This window comes from Hemitrygon akajei, chromosome 13 (assembly GCF_048418815.1).
Source record: "Hemitrygon akajei chromosome 13, sHemAka1.3, whole genome shotgun sequence".
NCBI classification, from domain to species: domain Eukaryota; kingdom Metazoa; phylum Chordata; class Chondrichthyes; order Myliobatiformes; family Dasyatidae; genus Hemitrygon; species Hemitrygon akajei.
In genome coordinates, this window is record NC_133136.1 from 14,300,043 (window position 1) to 14,318,451 (window position 18,409).

The window sequence follows — 18,409 nt, forward strand, 5'->3', positions numbered from 1 at the left end:
GGGGAGGGTGAGCAGATGGAGGTCGTGGTACATGTTGGTACCAATGACATAGGCAGGAGAAGTGTAGAAATCCTGCGCAGTAAATTTAGGGAGTTGGGAAGGAGGCTGAAGAGCAGGACCTCCAAGATGGAAATAATCCGGATTACTCCCAGCGCCACAAGCTAGTGAAGGTCAGAGTAGGAAGATAGCGCAGATGAGTGAGTGGCTGAGGAGAGTGTGCAGGGGGGCAGAGTTTCAAGTTCTTGGATCATTGGAACCTTTTCTGGGGAAAGGATGACCTGTACAAATGGGATGGGTTGCATCTGAACTGGAGGCGAACGAATATCCTGGGAGGGAAGTTTGCTAGTGCTATTGGGGAGGGTTTAAATTAGATTTGCAGGGGGGTAGGAACCAAAGTGAAGAGGTAGAGGATGGGGCTGTTGGCACACAAGTAGTGACAGCTTGTAGGGAGTTTTTGAGGAAGGATATGCAGATGATAGAGCAAAGAAGCGCTCAGCCAGATGGTTTGAGATGTGTCTCTTTTAATGCAAGGAGTATCATGAGCAAGGCAGATGAATGTAGAGCGTGGATCAGTACATGGAACTATGATGTTGTGGCCATTCCAGCTACTTGGGTGACTCGGGCAGGAATAGCTGCTGAGTGTGCCAGGCTTTAGATGTTTCAAAAGGAACAGGGAGGGAGGCAAAAGAGGTGGGAAGTGGCACTGCTAATCAGGGTTAGTATCATGGCTACAGAAAAGGTGGAAGTCATGGAGGGATGGTCATTGTGGGTGAAAGTCAGAAACAGGAAGGGGGCAATAACTCTACAGCGTGTTTTTTATAGGCCTCCCAATAGTAACAGAGACATCGAGGAGCAGATAGGTATGCAGATTCTGGAACAGTGCAATGTTAATAAGGTTGTTGTAATGGGTGATTTTAACTTTCGTAATATTGACTGGCATCTCCTCAGAGCAAGGAGTTTCAATGGGGTGGAGTTCTGTTGGTGTGTTCAGGAAGATTTCCTGATGCAGTATGTAGATAAGTCAATTGAAGGAGACTCTTAAATGGAGCTTAGTAAAACAGAGGGCTATGCAGTAAGGAAATTCTAGGCAGGTTCTAGATTTGGTTACATGGTTGGCACAACATTGTGGGCTGAAGGGCCTGTAATGTGCTGTAGATTTCGATGTTTTTATATGTAGAGAAATTTGTTAACTTTGTGGCATTAGTACAATACAATACATAATAAATATATTTTTAAAAACCTGAATTACAGTAAGTATTTATATTAAATAGTATATTAAATAGTTAAATTAAGTAGTGCAAAAACAGAAATAAAAAATAAATAATTTTAAAAAATAACTTCTGTTGAATAAAAGTTAAATAAAAACTGTTATTCTCCCTAGTCCCAATGACCAGCATCTGAACCATAGCCCTCCGTATTATTCCCATTCATGTACTTACCCATATTTCTCCTAAAGGTTACAGTTGCTGCAGGAAAGCAGCGTCGAACATCAGGGACATCCACCACTCTGGATAAGCTGTCTTCTCACTGCTGCCATCTAGAAGAAGGTACAAGAGCGTCTGGACTCACTTCTAAGTTCGGGAACAGTTTTTACTCCTCAACCATCAATCTCAACTTTGGCTCTTAACCAAAGGGGATAACTTCACTTAACTTCATTTGCCCCATCACTGAAATGTTCCCACAGCCTATGGACTCACTTTCAAGGACCCGTCGACTCAGGTTCTCGATAATTAATTAATTAATTAATTATTGTTATTATTCTTTCTTTCTTTTTGTATTTGCACTGTTTGTTGACTTTTGCACACTGGTTGACACCCAAGTTGTTGCAGTCTTTCATTGTCTCTATTATGGTTATTATTCTATTATGGATTTATTGAGTATACCAATAAGAAAATGAATCTCAGGGGTAAAATACTGATATATACATACTTTGATTATAAAGTTACTTTGAATTGAACTTGCATTTACTACTTCCGCTGGCAGACTGTTCCACTCTCCCACCACCCTATGAGTGAAGAAGTTCCCCTCAGATTCCTTTAAATTTATCACCTTTAACTCGAAACCTATGATCACTAGTTCTCCTCTCGGCCACCCTAAAGAGAAAAAGCCTGCTTGCATTTACCCTGTCTACACCACTTGTAATTTTGTATACCTCTGTCAGATCTCCCCTCATTCTCCTCACATTCCAGGGAATAAAGTCCTAACCTATTCAATCTATCCCTATAACGCAAGTCCTCAATTTCTGTAAATTTTCTTTGAAACTTTTTCAATCTTATCGACTTCTTTCCTGTAGGTAAGTGACTAGAACTGCTCACAATACTCCAAATTTGGGGTGGTGTTGAGGTTCTCAATACCTTTCCAAATATCCCTTCTCCATATGAAACAGTCATAAGCCAAGGAATCCTCAGAATCATTGGAGTGTTGCATTTCTTCAAGGTGTTTTGAGTACACACTTTTTTTCCCATCTACCCAGTACTATTTTTCCATGCTGAACTCAGATTAGATTGGGGGGGGGGGGGGGGGGGGCTGGTATTGGTTGTGTGAATGACATGGCCAACTGACTAGGAAAAATATACAGATATTGTTGAAACTGCAGATTTTAAGAACACCCCTGCATTCTAAAAGTCTGTACTGCACTATACCTTTTTATGTTCTTGGTTCAGCAAGAACTTAGGAGGACAAATTCAAAGTACATTTGTTATCAAAGCATGTATGCAGTATACAACCCTAAGAAAGATCTTCCTGCAGACAGCCACGAAACGAAGAAACACCATGGACCCCACTCAAAGAAAACATCAAACATCTAACACACAAAAAAAACCAACATCAAACCACAGAGTCCTTGGAACAAGCTAGAATTGTTCAGTTCAATACAATTTAATGCTGTGCTGTTCACCAACCTCAGGCCACAGAGCCGGTCTGTCCCGATCAAATTGGGAAAAATGGCAATAACAAAAGGAATAACCAGAAGTCCAAACACATATAACATGAACTGCAGAGTTCTCTAAAAACGGGTCCAATTTACTAACAGTGCCAATCAAACCTTGCTAAAGAACCAAGACTCCAGCACCTTCCTTTGGCAGCAGAGGGAGAGAGTGAGAGAGACCAGTCAAACACAGGCAGACGGTGCTGAACACCAACTTGCCTTCTGCTCTTCTCCTCGTTGATTTCAATCTTGCTCAATACTTTAATCAGAGATTTGGTCAAGAATTGGAGCCATTCATTAGTTCACACTCCGCCATTAGATCACATACTCCATCCTAACCCCACTGTCAACCATGTTGCATTCCCTCCAGGACAACAGAGGCACCAGGTGACTTAGTCAGCCCAAAAACACATTATCACAATGTAAATTACAAGTTCTAATTGCACCCAAGTTAGTAATAGAAGTATATTTAAAAGAGATGGAGAAGACAAAATTGTAATTTCGTGAACTGTCTTCAGGTATGTTGATTTTTAATGCACAAGGATTTCAGTGCAGGGGCAGAGACATCTTTCTCCAGTTACATACTGCCCAGTGAGACTGCATCTGCATGAGATGTATGGGTCTGGTAAGAACATACGAACCTAAGAAATGGGAGCAGGAGTTGGCCATCTGACCTGTCGAGCCTACTCCGCCATTCAATAAGATCATAGCTAATCTGGCCATGGACTCATCTCCACCTACCTGCCTTTTCCCCATAACCCTTAATTCCCCTACTCTGTGCTGATGGGAATGGCACAAACAGTCCATAAGCAGGGTGAATGGGATCTTTCATGGAGTTACTGGCCTTTATCTGGCATCTTTCTGTATACGTGCCCCTGAAGAGGGATGCTCACTAGTTTTGAAGAATGAGATGACTGTACAAGATGCTTTAGGAGCTTGTCAGGAAAGATACAGAACTGGTGCTTCTCCAGCTGGAGACTGGAGAACTATACACTCAGTGGCCTTCTGCTACTGTAGTTCATCCACTTCAAGGTTTGACATGTTGTGCATTCAGAGATGCTCTTCTGCCCACCACTGTTGGAACACATGGCTATTTCAGTTACTGTCGTCTTCCTGTCGGCATGCTTTTCTCACTCAAAGGAATATCCAAGAGGCTATGAAAGCTCAAATTCTGAGTCAAGACAGAGATTGATTGATTTTGATATATTGAGCAAATCAAGGTTATATAGGTGAATGCAAAAAGAAGTTAGCATTGAGGTAAAAAATCTACCATGATCTTCCTAACTGGTGGAAGTGCTGAGAGGGCATGTTCAGATCATTACTATCTGTGCTCAGAAGTGTTTTACCCATATTCTCTGTTTCCTATTTGCCAATAATCTCTATTTTCTTTGTGCCATCTAGTCCATGACACTTTCATGAACAAAAAGTACCGTGCAAAAGTCTTAGGCACACAGATATAGCTGTATTTGTCAACGTGGAGCAGAAAGTGAGTTTTTAAACCTGGATGTTGGGAATGGCGAGGGTGTAGCACTGTGGGAGGGGTGTGGAACAGGTGGCAGAGGAGTGTCAGGGACAGAGGATGGTGTGCGTGCAGACACATCCAGCCCTGAGACACCAGACAAAGTCATTTGATTCCAGACAATTGGTTTATTGATCATTACAGAATATCTCTCTGGTGCTTCCTGCTCCCTCCCCTCTCCCTTCTCCTTTTCCCAACCATGGTTCCCCTCTCCAGGCCCCCTTTCTATTCTCAGTCCACAATAGAGGCCCATATCAGGGTTAGGTTTATCATCATACGTATGTCATGAAATTTGTTTTTTTATGGCAGCAGTATAGTGCAATACATAAAATTACAACAGTGTGCCTAAGACTTTTGCACAATACTATGTGTGATGTGGGAGATGGAAGATCAGTAATTTTCAGAGGCAGAAAGAGTGAAGACAGCAGGTCTAAAGAGGTGAGGTTAAATCTAAGGCAGGAGAAGTTATTAACACTTGGAAGGAAACTGGAGAATTGGGAAAGAAAATGGAGAAGTTGCACAAAAGAGGAGAGAAAAGAAAAACATCAGGGAGGGAAAATGTCAAAATAAAGGCAAGGGGAAAACAAAAGGCAAGAATGCAACATTGAGGGTGGTAAGTCTTGATTTGAGAAAACAGAAGATGATTCCATCTGGGGAGACATTTCATCACATCTCCCCTCAATATTTTTGAATGGTTGAGTCAACATAGACCAAAGAACAATTAAATTTTAATTTGCCCATTTAAAAAATATTACTGACAATGATATTTTTGCTGGATTATGAAATTAGTCCTTTACTAGTTTCAGGATGAGTAGATATGGATTTTAAAGATCGTGATAATGTAACTTTGACGTTTTTGCCTAATATAGTTAATGAAGAATGTAGAGGTGGCATGGCAGCATAGTAGTTAGCAGAATGCTATTACCACACCAGTGATCCAGGTTTATTTCCTGCCGCAGTTTATAAGGAGTTTGTATGTTTCTGACCATGTGGGTTTCCTCCAGGTGCTCCGCTTTCCTCTCACATTCCAAAGACATATGGGCTAAGTTAATTGTCATGGGGTGTAATTGGGGAGCGTGGGCTTGTTGGGCCGAAAGGGCCTGTTACTCTGCTGTATCTGTAAATAAAAATTCTAGAGAGTCCCAGTCTTGATGAAGAGTCTTGGCCTAGAACGTCAACTGTTTTTTCCCCTCCAGGGATGCTGCCTAACTTGCTGAGTTCCTCCAGCATTTTGTATGTGTTGATTAAGATTTCCAGCAACTGCAGATCTCTTGTGTTGATGATTTAAGAATTCTGCTATATTGTTGAACATAGGACGCAAATCAACAGTGTAAAAGGTAAAAAGGAAAAGAAAGCATTTTTACTGGAGGTGAGGGTGCCTTTGGTTCAATCCTGCAGCCAACAGAAATCCAGAATTTTCAAAGTTCAAAGTACTTGTTATCAAAATATGTATACATTATACAACCTTGAGATTTGTCTCCTTACAGGCAGCCACAAAACAAAGAAACCCAAAGAACCCATTAAAAAAAAAGGCTGCCAAATACCCAATGTGCAGAGGGAAAAAAGTCATGCAAACAATGAGAGTAAGCAAATAGCATTCAGAACAAAAGTAGTTCATAACCACAAAGCCCGGAGTAGCCAGAGCAGGCCACATTGTCAGACTCAGTTCAGCGCAAAGCTGAGTGTAGCCTGATCCTCGCCTCAGGGTGTTCAGACACCCTGACTTTTCAATCCATCTGGCCTGGCATTTAAACCATCCAAACATCGGGTCGTTCCTTGCACTAGCATCTGGACCTGATAAGCATTAATGTGTTCTGGGCTTGAACATCATTCCCCCCCACCCCCATGTATCGGCCTGGCATTAGTTCCTAAAAATACTTAAGAGCATGAAAATTCGTTGCAGTCGTATATGAAGAAAAAACATGAATTGGTTCAGTTAACTTCCAGGAATCATTATAGACTTGTGTAGATCTACAGATGTATTGTGAGGAGCATTCTGACAGGCTGTATCACTGTCTGGTATGGGGGAGGGGGTGCTACTGTACAGGATTGAAGTAAGCTATGATCAAGTGTTGCAAAATTAGTCAGCTCCATCATGGGTACTAGCCTCTGTAGTATTCTAGACATTTTCAAGGAGTGGTGCCTCAGAAAGGCAATGTCCATTATTAAGGACCCCTACCACCTCATTGTAACCATCAGGAGGAAGGTACAAAAATCTGAAGGAACACACTCAGCAATTCAGGAACAGTTCCTCCTCTTCCATCTGATTTCTAAGTGGATATTGAATCCATGAACGCCACCTCATTCAATTTTAAAAATTTGTTTTTACACTACTTATCTTCATTTAACTATTTAATATACATATATATTTACTATAATTCATTTCCTTATCTATATTTATCATGTATTGCATTGCACTGCTGCCACAGAGTTAACAAATTTCATGACATACTGTACGCTGGTGATATTAAACCTGATTCTGTTTAGTTCGTTAATTTTATCTCAAAATCAAAAATGACGTCACATCAGATGAGGTGATTTAACATGCTGGATGAAGATCTCAATCACAATGATTGTTAAACTCATATCATTCTATCCATGTAACTTAATGTTGCAGATTTCCATCATCTGCTGTTCTTCCTTTTAAATCATAATGGCTAATTTAGGTAGTACTTATTTATTCTTGTTACAATGTCAAAAATTGCTATTCGAAGTGGCTATAGTTCTGAAACAAGGTAGATAATAATTTTAACACTATATATTGTGAAGTGACATAAGTTTTAATTATATTAGGTCCAAGACATTCTATCACATGCTGGCATGTGTGAGAAAGAACATGCTGAATGGAACTAATCTGTGGCCTTTGCCAAGGTCTAGTTCAAATATATTTAGAGTGGATTAGATTGTTTCAGCTGTCAAAGTTTCTGTTTTTATGACAGCATTAGTACTAATAAAATATAAAAGCTTGTAATTGATTTTCTAATGCTTCAGACACGGGAGACTGAGGCCCAGACAAAATCTTTAGTCCATTTATCTAATTAGACTGAAATAGCAAATTGTACTTCTAATCCTGTAAGAGGGCTAAGTACATCACTGGACAAGAGCTTTAAACCTCTACTGTTGACTGCAGCTATGTTAAACTCTCTTACTATTATGGAAGTAAGAAATTAGGTTGTTGTAAAAAGATTCCTAATTAGCCGGTTTCAAAACACTTACAGGATTATATTGTAAATTATAAGATTAGGGAGACAATACCTCTCCAGTTTCATTCTTAGTTTTCTTTCAAATATTTCTGAAGAACATTTATGTATTAAATATTTTTGCATTAAATAATCAATTAACTATATTCATTATAATGTTAATTATACTTTGTGAGAACGGAGCAAAAGTTAACTCAAATACGTATTCCTGTTTCTTTAAAACGGAGCTAAAACTTTTGGGAACTGGCCTGCCTTTTTATTTAAACTGAACAAACAGGCAGCTAAGAATTGCAGAATAGTAGAGTAAACTTATTATCAAAGTCCTGCAGTATGTGTCACCATGTTCAACCCTGAGATTAATTTTCTTGGCGGCATATGCTGTATGTCCAGTAATCATAATAGAATCAATAAAAGACTGCACTGACAGGGCGGACAACCGCACTGCAATAGAGAACAAACTCTGCACATATAAAAAGAAAGAAAGAAATAATAAATAATAATAATGATGTTAAATGAATAAGCAATAAATATCACGAACATGGGATGAAGGGCCCTTTAAAGTGAGTCAATAGGTTGTGGGAACACTTCAATGATGGGGCAAGTGAAGATGAGTGAAGTTATTTCTTTTGGTTCAAGAGCCTGATAGCTGAGGGGTAATAACTATTCCTGAACCAGGTGGTGTGAGTCCTGAGACTCCTGTACCCTCTTCCTAATGATGGCAGCAGCGAGAAGACATCATGACCTGTGTGGTGGGAGTCCCTGATGATGGATGCTGCTTTCCTGCCACAGGTCTCCATGTAGATTTGCTCCTTGGTGGGGATGGCTTTAGCATGATGGACGGCCATATCCACTACTTTTTGTAAGATTTTCTGTTCAAGGGCATTCATTGATCTTTCCATACCAGGTTTTGATGCAACCAGTCATTATACTCTCCACATCTCTACAGTAGCTAGTCAAAGTTTTATGCCAAATCTTAGCAAATTTTAAGTAGAGGCACTGTTGTACTTCCTTTGTAATCGCCCAGGACTGGTCCTCTGAAATGATAACACCGAGGAATTTAAGGTTGCTGACTTTCTCCACCTCTGGTTCCCCCAATGAAGACTGGCTCATGGACCTCTGGTTTCCTCCTCCTGCAGTCAATAATTAGTTCCTTGGTCTTGCTGACACTGAGTAAGATGTTGTTATGGCACTACTCAGCCAGATTAGCAATCTCCCTCCTATATGCTGATTTGTCGCCCTCTTTGATTCGGCTTACAACAGAGAACTAAAAAATGGCATTGGAGCTATGCTTAGTCATACAGTGAGTGTAAAGCGAATAGACCAGGGGCTAAGCACACAGCCTTGTGGTGCACATGTGCTGATGGTGATTGTGGAGGAGATATTTTTGCTAATTTGAACTGACTGGGGTCTGCAACTGAGGAAATCGAGGATCCAAATTTAAAATTGTGAGGGGCATAGATACAGTAAATGGAAGCAGGCTTTTTCCACTGAGGCTAGAACTAGAGGTTACAGGGTAAGGGTGAAAGACAAAAAGTTTGAGAGGAACTTTAGTGGGAACTTCTTCACTCAGAGGGTGGTGAGAGTGTGGTACAAGCTGCCAGCGGAAGTGGTGGCTGTGGGTTCATTTTCAATGTTTAAGAGAAATATGGGTAAGTACTTGTATGGCAGGGGCAGGGAGGGCTATGGTTCAGGTGCAGATTGATGGAATGAATAATTTGTTATGGATGATGGACTGAAGGACCCGATTCTGTGTGGTAATGCTTTATGCTCCTATGACTATAATAATCATTCAGAAAATCAAGTGAATTGGGATCCAGGGAAATTTGGTTGTATAGATTCAGAATTGGCTTGCCATAGAAGTCAGAGGCTGGATATAGATGGAACATATTCTGCCTGGAGGTTGGTGACCAGTGGGTGTTCCACAGGGCTCTGTTCTGGAATCCCTGCTCTTTGTGATATTTATAAATTACTTGAATGAGGGAGTAGAAGGGTAGTGTGCAGATGACACGAAGGCTAGTGGTGTTGTGGATAACGTAGATAGTTGTTGTAGGTTTCAGTGGGACATTGATAGGTTGTAGAGCTGGGTTGAGAAATGGCTGTTGGAGATAAACCCGGAAAAGCGTGAAGTGGTTCACTTTGGAAGGTTGAAGTTGAGGGGAGAATACAGTTAATGGCTGGATTCTTAGCAGTGTGGGGGAACAGAGGGATCGTGGGGTCCACTTCTATAGATTCCTCACAGTTGCTTGCCAGTTGATAGGATTATTAAGAAGGTGTGTGATGTGTTGACTTTCATTAGTTGGGAAATGGAAGCTTTAGAGAGGGTGCAGAGAAGATTTACCCAGATGCACCCTGGATTGGAGAACATATGAAGATATGTTGAGCGAGCTAGGGTTTTCTCTTTGGAGTAAAGGCGGATGAGAGGTGACTTGATAGATGTGTAAAAGATGATAAGAGGCATAGATTAAGTGAACAGCCAGATACTTTTCCCAGGATGGAAAAGTCTAAGACAGAGATGCATAATTTTAAGGTAATTGGAGGAAAGTGGGGAGGGTGGGGAACATGTTAGAGGTAAGATTTTTATAGAGGGTGGTAGGTGTGTGGAATGCACTGCCAGGGTGATGGTAGAGGCAGATATATGAGACATTTAAGAGACTCTTAGGTAGGCACATGAATGATAGAAAAATGGAGGGCTATGTGGAAAGGAAGGGTAAGCACAACATCAGAGGCCAATGGGCCTGTACTCTACCATTCTGTTTTCTACGTTCATGTTTGAACAGAATTAAAATTTTAGTTTGACAAATGTTCAGTGATAAAATTCTGTTCAGGTAAGAGCATATATTCTCTTGAGTATTTATTTCTCTTTCATTCAATATGACCAAAATTGTGAAAATAAAAATAATAATACCATGATCATGAGTTGTAAAGTTCTTGAACATGAGTCTGTAGGTTGTGGTGTCCATTCAGGGTCAAGGTGAGAGAAGTTATCGACATTGGTTCAGGTGCCTGATAGTTGTAAGATAATAACTGTTCCTGAACCTTGTGATGTGGGACCTGCGGCTTCTGTACCTCCTGGCCAATGGCAGTGGTGAGAAGAAAGCATGGCCTGGATGTTGGGGGTTTATGATGATGAATGTTGTGTTCTTCTGGCAGTGTTCCTTGTAAAAGTGTTCAATGGAGGGGAGGGCTTTGCCTATGATGGACTAGGCTGTATCCAACACTTTCTATTCCTAGTATTTCCATACCGGTTTTTAACATACAGGATACTCTCCACTGTGCATCTATAGAAGTTTGTCAAAGTTTTAAATGTTGTGCCAAATTTATACAAACTTCTAAGAAAGCAGAGTTGCTTTCATGCCTTCTTTGTGATAGCGCTTACATGCTGGTCCCAGGACAGATCCTTTGATATGATATGATATGATATTATGTTAATAAGCCTGATTCCGATTCTGACTGGCTAGGTATTAAAAGTTATGCAATGACCATGGATATAGGAGCAGAATTACCCCATTCAGTTCAAGTTTGCTCAGTCATTCAATCATGGCAGATATATTATCCCTCTCAGCCTTCTCAGAATCAGAATCAGGTTTAATATCATTGAAATACTGTATGTCATAAAATCTGTTGATTTGCAGCTGCAGTACATTGCAATAAATAATAATAAATTACAGTAGGAAGTATATATATAAATAAATAAATGATGCAAAAAGTACTGAGGTAAAGTTCATGGGTTCATTGTCCATTCAGAAATCTGGTGATGGAGGAGAAGAAGCTGTTCATGAAACGTTTAGTGTGTGTCTTCCTTCCCCTTAACAGTGGCAATGAGAAGAGGGCATGCCTGGGAGATGGGGATCCTTAATGATGAGTGCCACTTTTTAGAAGCACCTCCGCAACATCCGCCACAAGCAGGACTTCCCAGTGGCCAAACAGTTTAGTTCCAATTCCCATTCGCATTCTGACATGTCGATCCATGACCTCCTGCTGTGCCAAGATGAGGACACCCTCAGGGTGGAGGGGCAACACCTTATATTCTGTCTAAATATCCTCCATCCTGATGGCATTAATATCAATTTCTCCTTCCATTAATCTTTTTTCCCTCCCACTTCCCTCTTCTTCAATTCCCCCTGGGTCTCATCCTCCTCTTTCTACTGTTGTCTATTCTCCACTCCTATTAAATTCTTTCTTTCCCAGCCCTTTCCCATCCAGCTGGCTTTAGCTATCGCCTTTCAGTTAGCCTCTGTCCCTAACCCCCACCTTTTTATTCTGACACCTTCCCCCTTCCTTCTCAGTCCTGAAGAAAGGCCTCAGCCCAACACATTGACTCTTTTCTGCCTGACCTGCTGCGTTCCTCCAGCATTTTTTGTGTGTTGCTTTTTGAGGCATTAGCTTTTGAAGATGTCTCGATGCTGGGGAGGCTAGTGCCATGACAGAGCTAGCTGAATTTACAACTTACTGCAGTTTTCCCGATCGTGTGCAGTGACCCCTCCATATCAGACTGCGATGCAGCCAGTTAGAATGCTCACCACAGTATTTCTCAGAGTACAGAAAGTACGAAGTACATTTATTATCAAAGAGTGTATACTATATACAACTTTGAGATGCCTCTCCTTACAGTCAGTCACAAAACAAATAACTCAATAGAACCCATTAAAAAAAAAGACCATCAAACATCCAATGTGCAGGAAAAAAACTAAATTGTGCAAACAATAAAAGTAAGCAAGTAACATGCTGAACTGAAATTCATGAAAGTGAGTCCGCAGCTACGAAGCCAGTCGTCAATGCAGCCAATTCGGGAACCTGTTAGTTGCAGGCCAGAGCTTCAGAGCAGTGGAGAGATAAGTGAAGCTACAGAGCAACGAGCTGAACTGGCCCATCCCTCACCTCCAGCCCCAGCACGCTGAACTTTTCAACCTGGCCTGGTGCTTAAATTGTCCAAACCTGGGTTGTTCCTTGCTCTCGCACCTGGGCCCTCAGCCTCGATAATGCTCGGGCCCAGGCCCCGCCACCTCTGCATAGCCTCCGCGGGCCTTGCCTCGGTTCTGCGGCATCGAATCACCTGCATATCCAGTTCAGCAAATCCAAAATTGGCTCAACACCGCCCCCCACAACCGGCTCTCAAACCCAGGCCCCGCCACCTCGATTTGGCCTGTATGTGACATGCCACGTCCTTTGAGTCCACACACAAAGATCCCAGGTTGTACAAGCGGTTCAAATGCTTAACTCCAAAAGGGAAGTGGCAGGCTGTTGATTGCAGTAATCATTTACCAGAGAAAGTGCTCCCAATGGCGAGGAGGAATTAAAACAGAGTGGGAGTAATGACTGGGATCTGGAACTGCCCACCCGCTGTAACATTATTATGAAGTTGTAAATAGCACAAATTCTCACATTGCTGTTCTGGATTTTAATACTGAGCTATGTAAGGAAATAATTCTGACGTGGACAGTCCCGAGCCCGGCTGCAAAAGAAACAAGGTTGGGCATGGGGCTAGCAACTCCATCCCGTAAAACTTTAGAGCTACAGAAATGCCAACAGATAGAGGACTCTGGTGAGCTGCCCCAGTAGGGGTGATGGGCTCAAGTAAGTACGGTAAGTACTTTAGGAAATAGAAATAAAAACGAAACAAAAAAAACAGCTATTCAAGGAATCTGAAACAAGATCAGTGTCTTCAGAAAATTCTCATTAGGACAGACAGCATCTGTGGAAAGAGAAATGGAGGTAATATTTCAGATAAAATATCCTTTCTCAACCCTTTGTCAGGGCTAGGAAAAAGAGAAAACAAGTTACCCTGTTTCCAAATGCTGCCAAAGCCTCTTTGACCTGTAACATTAGCTCTTTTTCTCTGTCCACAGACACTACCTGAGAACAAGAAATGTCAACCTACACTACAATGGATCAATGTTAGAGTAAGAAACATATGTGAAGAATTGTATTTGTAGCAGATGAGATGTCTGTGGAGGATTACTGGCGACTGGCACATCCCAAGCTGCAGGACTACTTGCTGAGGGACGCACTGAAGATTGGTGCACCCACTACAAGGGCCCGGTGGAGAAAAAGCACAGTACAGAGTTCTTCCTCAACTGGAGAGGGAGAGGCTTGATTGAGTGAGGAACCCCTCGAATATTGTAGTAGTCTATCACCCCATGGGGCTACGTGAGTGGCAACAGTTCTATTGGTTTTAAGGAACACAATAGAACAGCCCTGAAAGCATTAACTATGGATGTAAGAAAATAAGGCATTTCATGGGTTGGAGTCTTATAAATATTTTTATCATGAATTAAGTTTATTTTTATGAAAAAAGCTAAGGTGAACTGAGGATGTCACAGAACTGCAAAAAGGCAAATATACGACTCCATATCATCCCCTGAAATATGCATCACAAACACCCACATGCATTGGATATGCAAAACTTAAAAGTGAAATTGGAACCCCATGCATGTCACAATATTTCTGATTCTCCATCCACTGAGAGCGCTTCCATGCAGCTAATGATGGATCTCGGCCTGAAGTGTCAACTGATCATTCCCCTCCATAGATGCTGCAAGACTTGCTGAGTTTCACCAGCATTCTGTGTGCTTTGCTCAGTTATAAAGTCTAATACCTGAGAAGAGAAGACAATTTACTCATTGGCAAATAACATTGAAACCCAATTCGGGTCAAACGTGCTGCTATAGATGTACTTCAGTATCACATCTGCTACTTAAAAATTAATACAATTTTCAGATGGATTCACTCAGTTAAATAGTATAGAGTGATATAAAGTTGAACTGAAAGACCGTGACATATGATTTCTGTGGTGAAGCGCTTCATTCAGATCACTTTATGGATGACAAAATAGAGATAGAAAAGTGAGTGACACAAGTATTGTCACGTTAGGGCGCTACCCACTGGGAGACATTCGCTTCCGTTTGAAAGAGATGCCTTTGGGAATCATGTGTTCAGAATCACCTTGAATGTTGTGTCATCTTAGCTTGACCAGATCTGCAAGGACATATTAACCTCCTCTTGTGATTTCAAAAAAACATTCTAATTTAACAAGTAATTAAGGGTCACATGTAGGATAAGGAGCAGGATAATCTGGGATTATGTACAGGAAGCTTTGTTTCCACAGCAACCTAAACGACGGGGGTGTTAACGCTGAGGTCACTCAGTTAATGAACAGAGAACAGTTGTCAGTTCCAAAACATTGTGGCTTGGCAATTGGAAATGCATCGGATAAGTAGAACTCTTTGAAATGTTGCTTCCTAAAGTTTCAAAGTAAATTTATTATCGAAGTACTTATTTGTCACCATATACAACCCTGAGATTCATGTTCTTGCAGGCATACTCGATAAATCCATAATAGAATCAATGAAAGACTACACCAACTTGGGCATTCAACCGGTATGCAAAAGACAACAAACTATGCAAATACAAGAATAAAGAAATAATGATGAATATGGAGAACATGAGATGAACAGTCCTTGAAAGCAAGTCCATAGGTTGTGGGAACAGTTCAATGCATGGGCAAAAGAAGTTGGTTCATCAGCCTGATGGTTGAGGGGTATAACTACTCCTGCTGGTGTGAGTCCTGAGACTCTTGTATCTTCTACATGATGGAAGCAGCAAGAAGAGAGCATGACCTGGGTGATTGGGGTCCTGATTACGGATGCTACTTTCCTGTGACAACATTTCATGTAGATGTGCTCCATACCAGGCCATGTTACAATAGTCAATATACTTTGTATCACACATCTATTGAAGTTTGCCAGAGTTTTAGATAGCATGTTGTAGCTTCGCAAACTCCTTAGAAAGTAGAGACACTGTCGTGCTTTTTTCATATTTGCACTTACATGCTGGGCCCAGGGCAGGTCTTTCAAAATGATAACAGAGGAATTTAAAGTTGCTGACCCTCTCCACCTCTGATCTTTTGGTGAGGATTGGAAAGGAAGGGGAAGACGGCAGAATAAAAAGGTAGGGAGAGGGGAAGGAGGACTAGCAAGAAGGTGATAGGTGAAGCCAGGTGGGGAGAAAATGTAAAGGGCTGGAGAAGAGGGAATCTATAGGAGAGGAGAGTGCAGCATGGCAGAAAGAGAAGAAGACGGAATACCAGGGTGAGGTGAGAGGCCAGACCGGGAAATAGAAGGAGAGGGAAGGGGAAGGGAAAAAAATTACCGGAAGGAAAAATCGATATTCATCCTGTCAGGTTAGAGTATGAGATGGAATACGAGATCTTGCTCCTCCACCCTGGGAGTGATTAATCGGATTTTCTCAGTTGACTTCATGTTCATTTGTCTTCTTTTCTGCTCACTGATTTATTATCAATAAAGTTTTACCTCAAGAAAAGTGGTTTAGTCTTCTATTGACCAGCTTATTTAATATCTCCACTTACTGATCACCCAACACAGGCTGGAAATAACCTTCAGCCTGTACATTTTTGACAGTTTCCAATGAAGCCGACAAATTGTTAAGCACTTAAAGCAATTACTTTCTCTTTAGGTACTGTATATCTTTAAGATAACTCTGCCATGAACAGTCCCAAGCTCGGCTGCAAAAGGGGGAAGGTTGGACATGGGGCTAGCAACCCCAATCCATAAAAACACAGAGCTACAGTATCTGCTATAGAAGCTTTAAGCACCTCATCCCTGGGACCGGGACAGAGGTGAGCAGCTATTGGCAGCCCAAGCACCAGTAGGGGCGATGGGCTTAAGAGAGAAGAGATATGTTTAAAATAGATAGATAGATAGATAGATAGATAGATAGATAGATACTTTATTCATCCCCATGGGGAAATTCAACTTTTTTCCAATGTCCCATACACTTGTTGTAGCAAAACTAATTACATACAATACTTAACTCAGTAAAAAAATATGATATGCATCTAAAATAGTATAAACAATGAAGATTAAAAATCAAGGCATTCTATAATTATAAGTATTTTGTTTATTTATTTATTGTGATACAGCACAGATTAGGCCCTCCCGGCCCTTCGAGACATGCCGCCTAGCAACCCCCGAGTTAACCCTAGCCTAATCGTGGGACAATTTACAATGACCAGTTAACCTACCAACTGGTACATCTTTGAACTGTGGGAGGAGACACTCGCAATCATGGAGAGAACATATAAACTCCTTACAGAGAGCAGCAAGAATTGAACCTGGCTGACTGGTACTATAAAGCGTTGTGCTAACTACTATGCCACTATGCTATGATTTATACTAATAAACCATGGTCTAATTAGAAACCAAAAATATTTTAACTTTTTTTTCCATTGCAGACCCATAGAATTCTATTTTATTTTCAGAATAACAGAAAACTAAAGGAGCCTGTTAGTTGCAGGCCACAGCCTCAGTCCTCAGAAACCTTAAAAACAAATCTTCATGGTTTTCAAATGGTTATGGGTCAACAATCTGTCAGTTTCGTTCAATTAACCTTGTCAATTGACATACTGATGAGCTGCTGCTGTGAACTAGAAATGCTAGAGTTTAGTTCAGTAACAAGAAAGAAAAAAACTAAACATCAAGGGACATTGTTTATTACAAATGTAATAACTTTAATACTACATAATCTGACAGGTCTCCTGTAATCAGAAGGGGATTTACTAAATTGTAGCAAGAATATTTAAACGAGAATTTAATTGAATTAAAGCATCAAGTGAAATTACTAAATGAGCCCTTTTACATTCATGCAAATTTCTTTCTTGCCTTTAAAAAAGAAATGAACAAGTAGTTCCCAACATTGATCAACATCTTTATCTTTGAACTGATCTACCATTCTGGGATTTTTTCTTTGTTATTTAGTTGTTTGTGCAATTTATCATCATATCTGCTGCTATAGGGCTTAAGGTTTCACCTTTCCTCTGATTCCTGTGCTTGTGATTCTGAACAAGGTTCAAAGTAATTTTGTTATCCAGGTATATATATGTCACCATTACAATCCTGAGATTCTTTTTTTGCAGGCATTCACAGTAACTACAAAGAAACATAATAGAAGCAATAAAAAATACACAGAAAAGCAGACAACCAATGTGCAAAATACAAAAAAATTGTGCAGATACAAAAAGAAAAAACAAAATATATTATAAATAAGTAATAAATAATATTCAGAACATGAGTCCTTAGGTTGTGGAATCAAATCACAAACAAGAGAAAATCTGCAGATGCTGGAAATCCAAGCAACACACACAAAATGCTGGAGGTACTCAGTAGGCCAGGCAGCACCCCTGGAAAAAAGAACAGTTGACATCTCAGCCCGAAACATGGATTGTACTTTTTTCATAGATGCTCCCTGGCCTGCTGAGTTCCTCCAGCATTTAGCTATGCTCCTTAGGTTGTGGAATTAGTTTAGTGTTGGGGTGAGTGACATTATCTACTCTGGGTCAGGGGTCTGCTGATTGAGGGGTAATAACTGTTCTTGAAGCTGGTGGTGTGGGACACAAGGCCTCCTTCCCAATGGTAGCAGTGAGAAGAGGGCATGACCTGGATGGGGTCCTTGATAATGGATGCTGCTTTCCTGTGGCAACACTGGACAGTGAATATTAGCAATACTTCAATTAACCTACCAACCAGTACATTTTTGAACTTTGCGAGGAAACTTATGCAGTCATGGGGAGAACGTACAAACTCCTTACAAAGAGCAGTAAGAATTGAATTTATGTATCATAACTAAACCCAATCCTGTCCTCATTTAAGTATTTCCCTGCATACTTTTATTTGAGATTTTTTGTTTTGTGATATAATGCAGACTTCCTTTCCACAATTTTACATGCTATCCAGGCTCAGAACAGTTATT

The 18,409-nt window shown here is 40.7% G+C and overlaps 1 long non-coding RNA gene across 1 annotated transcript in view; it reads left to right on the plus strand.

The window, feature by feature from the left end:
- The window catches only part of LOC140737656 (uncharacterized), a 39,074-nt gene extending 23,197 nt beyond the window's left edge, over window positions 1-15,877 (plus strand). Inside the window, exons 3-4 of the long non-coding RNA XR_012101218.1 lie at window positions 1,457-1,719; window positions 13,492-15,877. This is a non-coding gene — a long non-coding RNA (uncharacterized lncRNA). The remainder of the gene's footprint in view (window positions 1-1,456; window positions 1,720-13,491) is intronic.
- The last annotated feature ends 2,532 nt before the right edge of the window (window positions 15,878-18,409 follow it).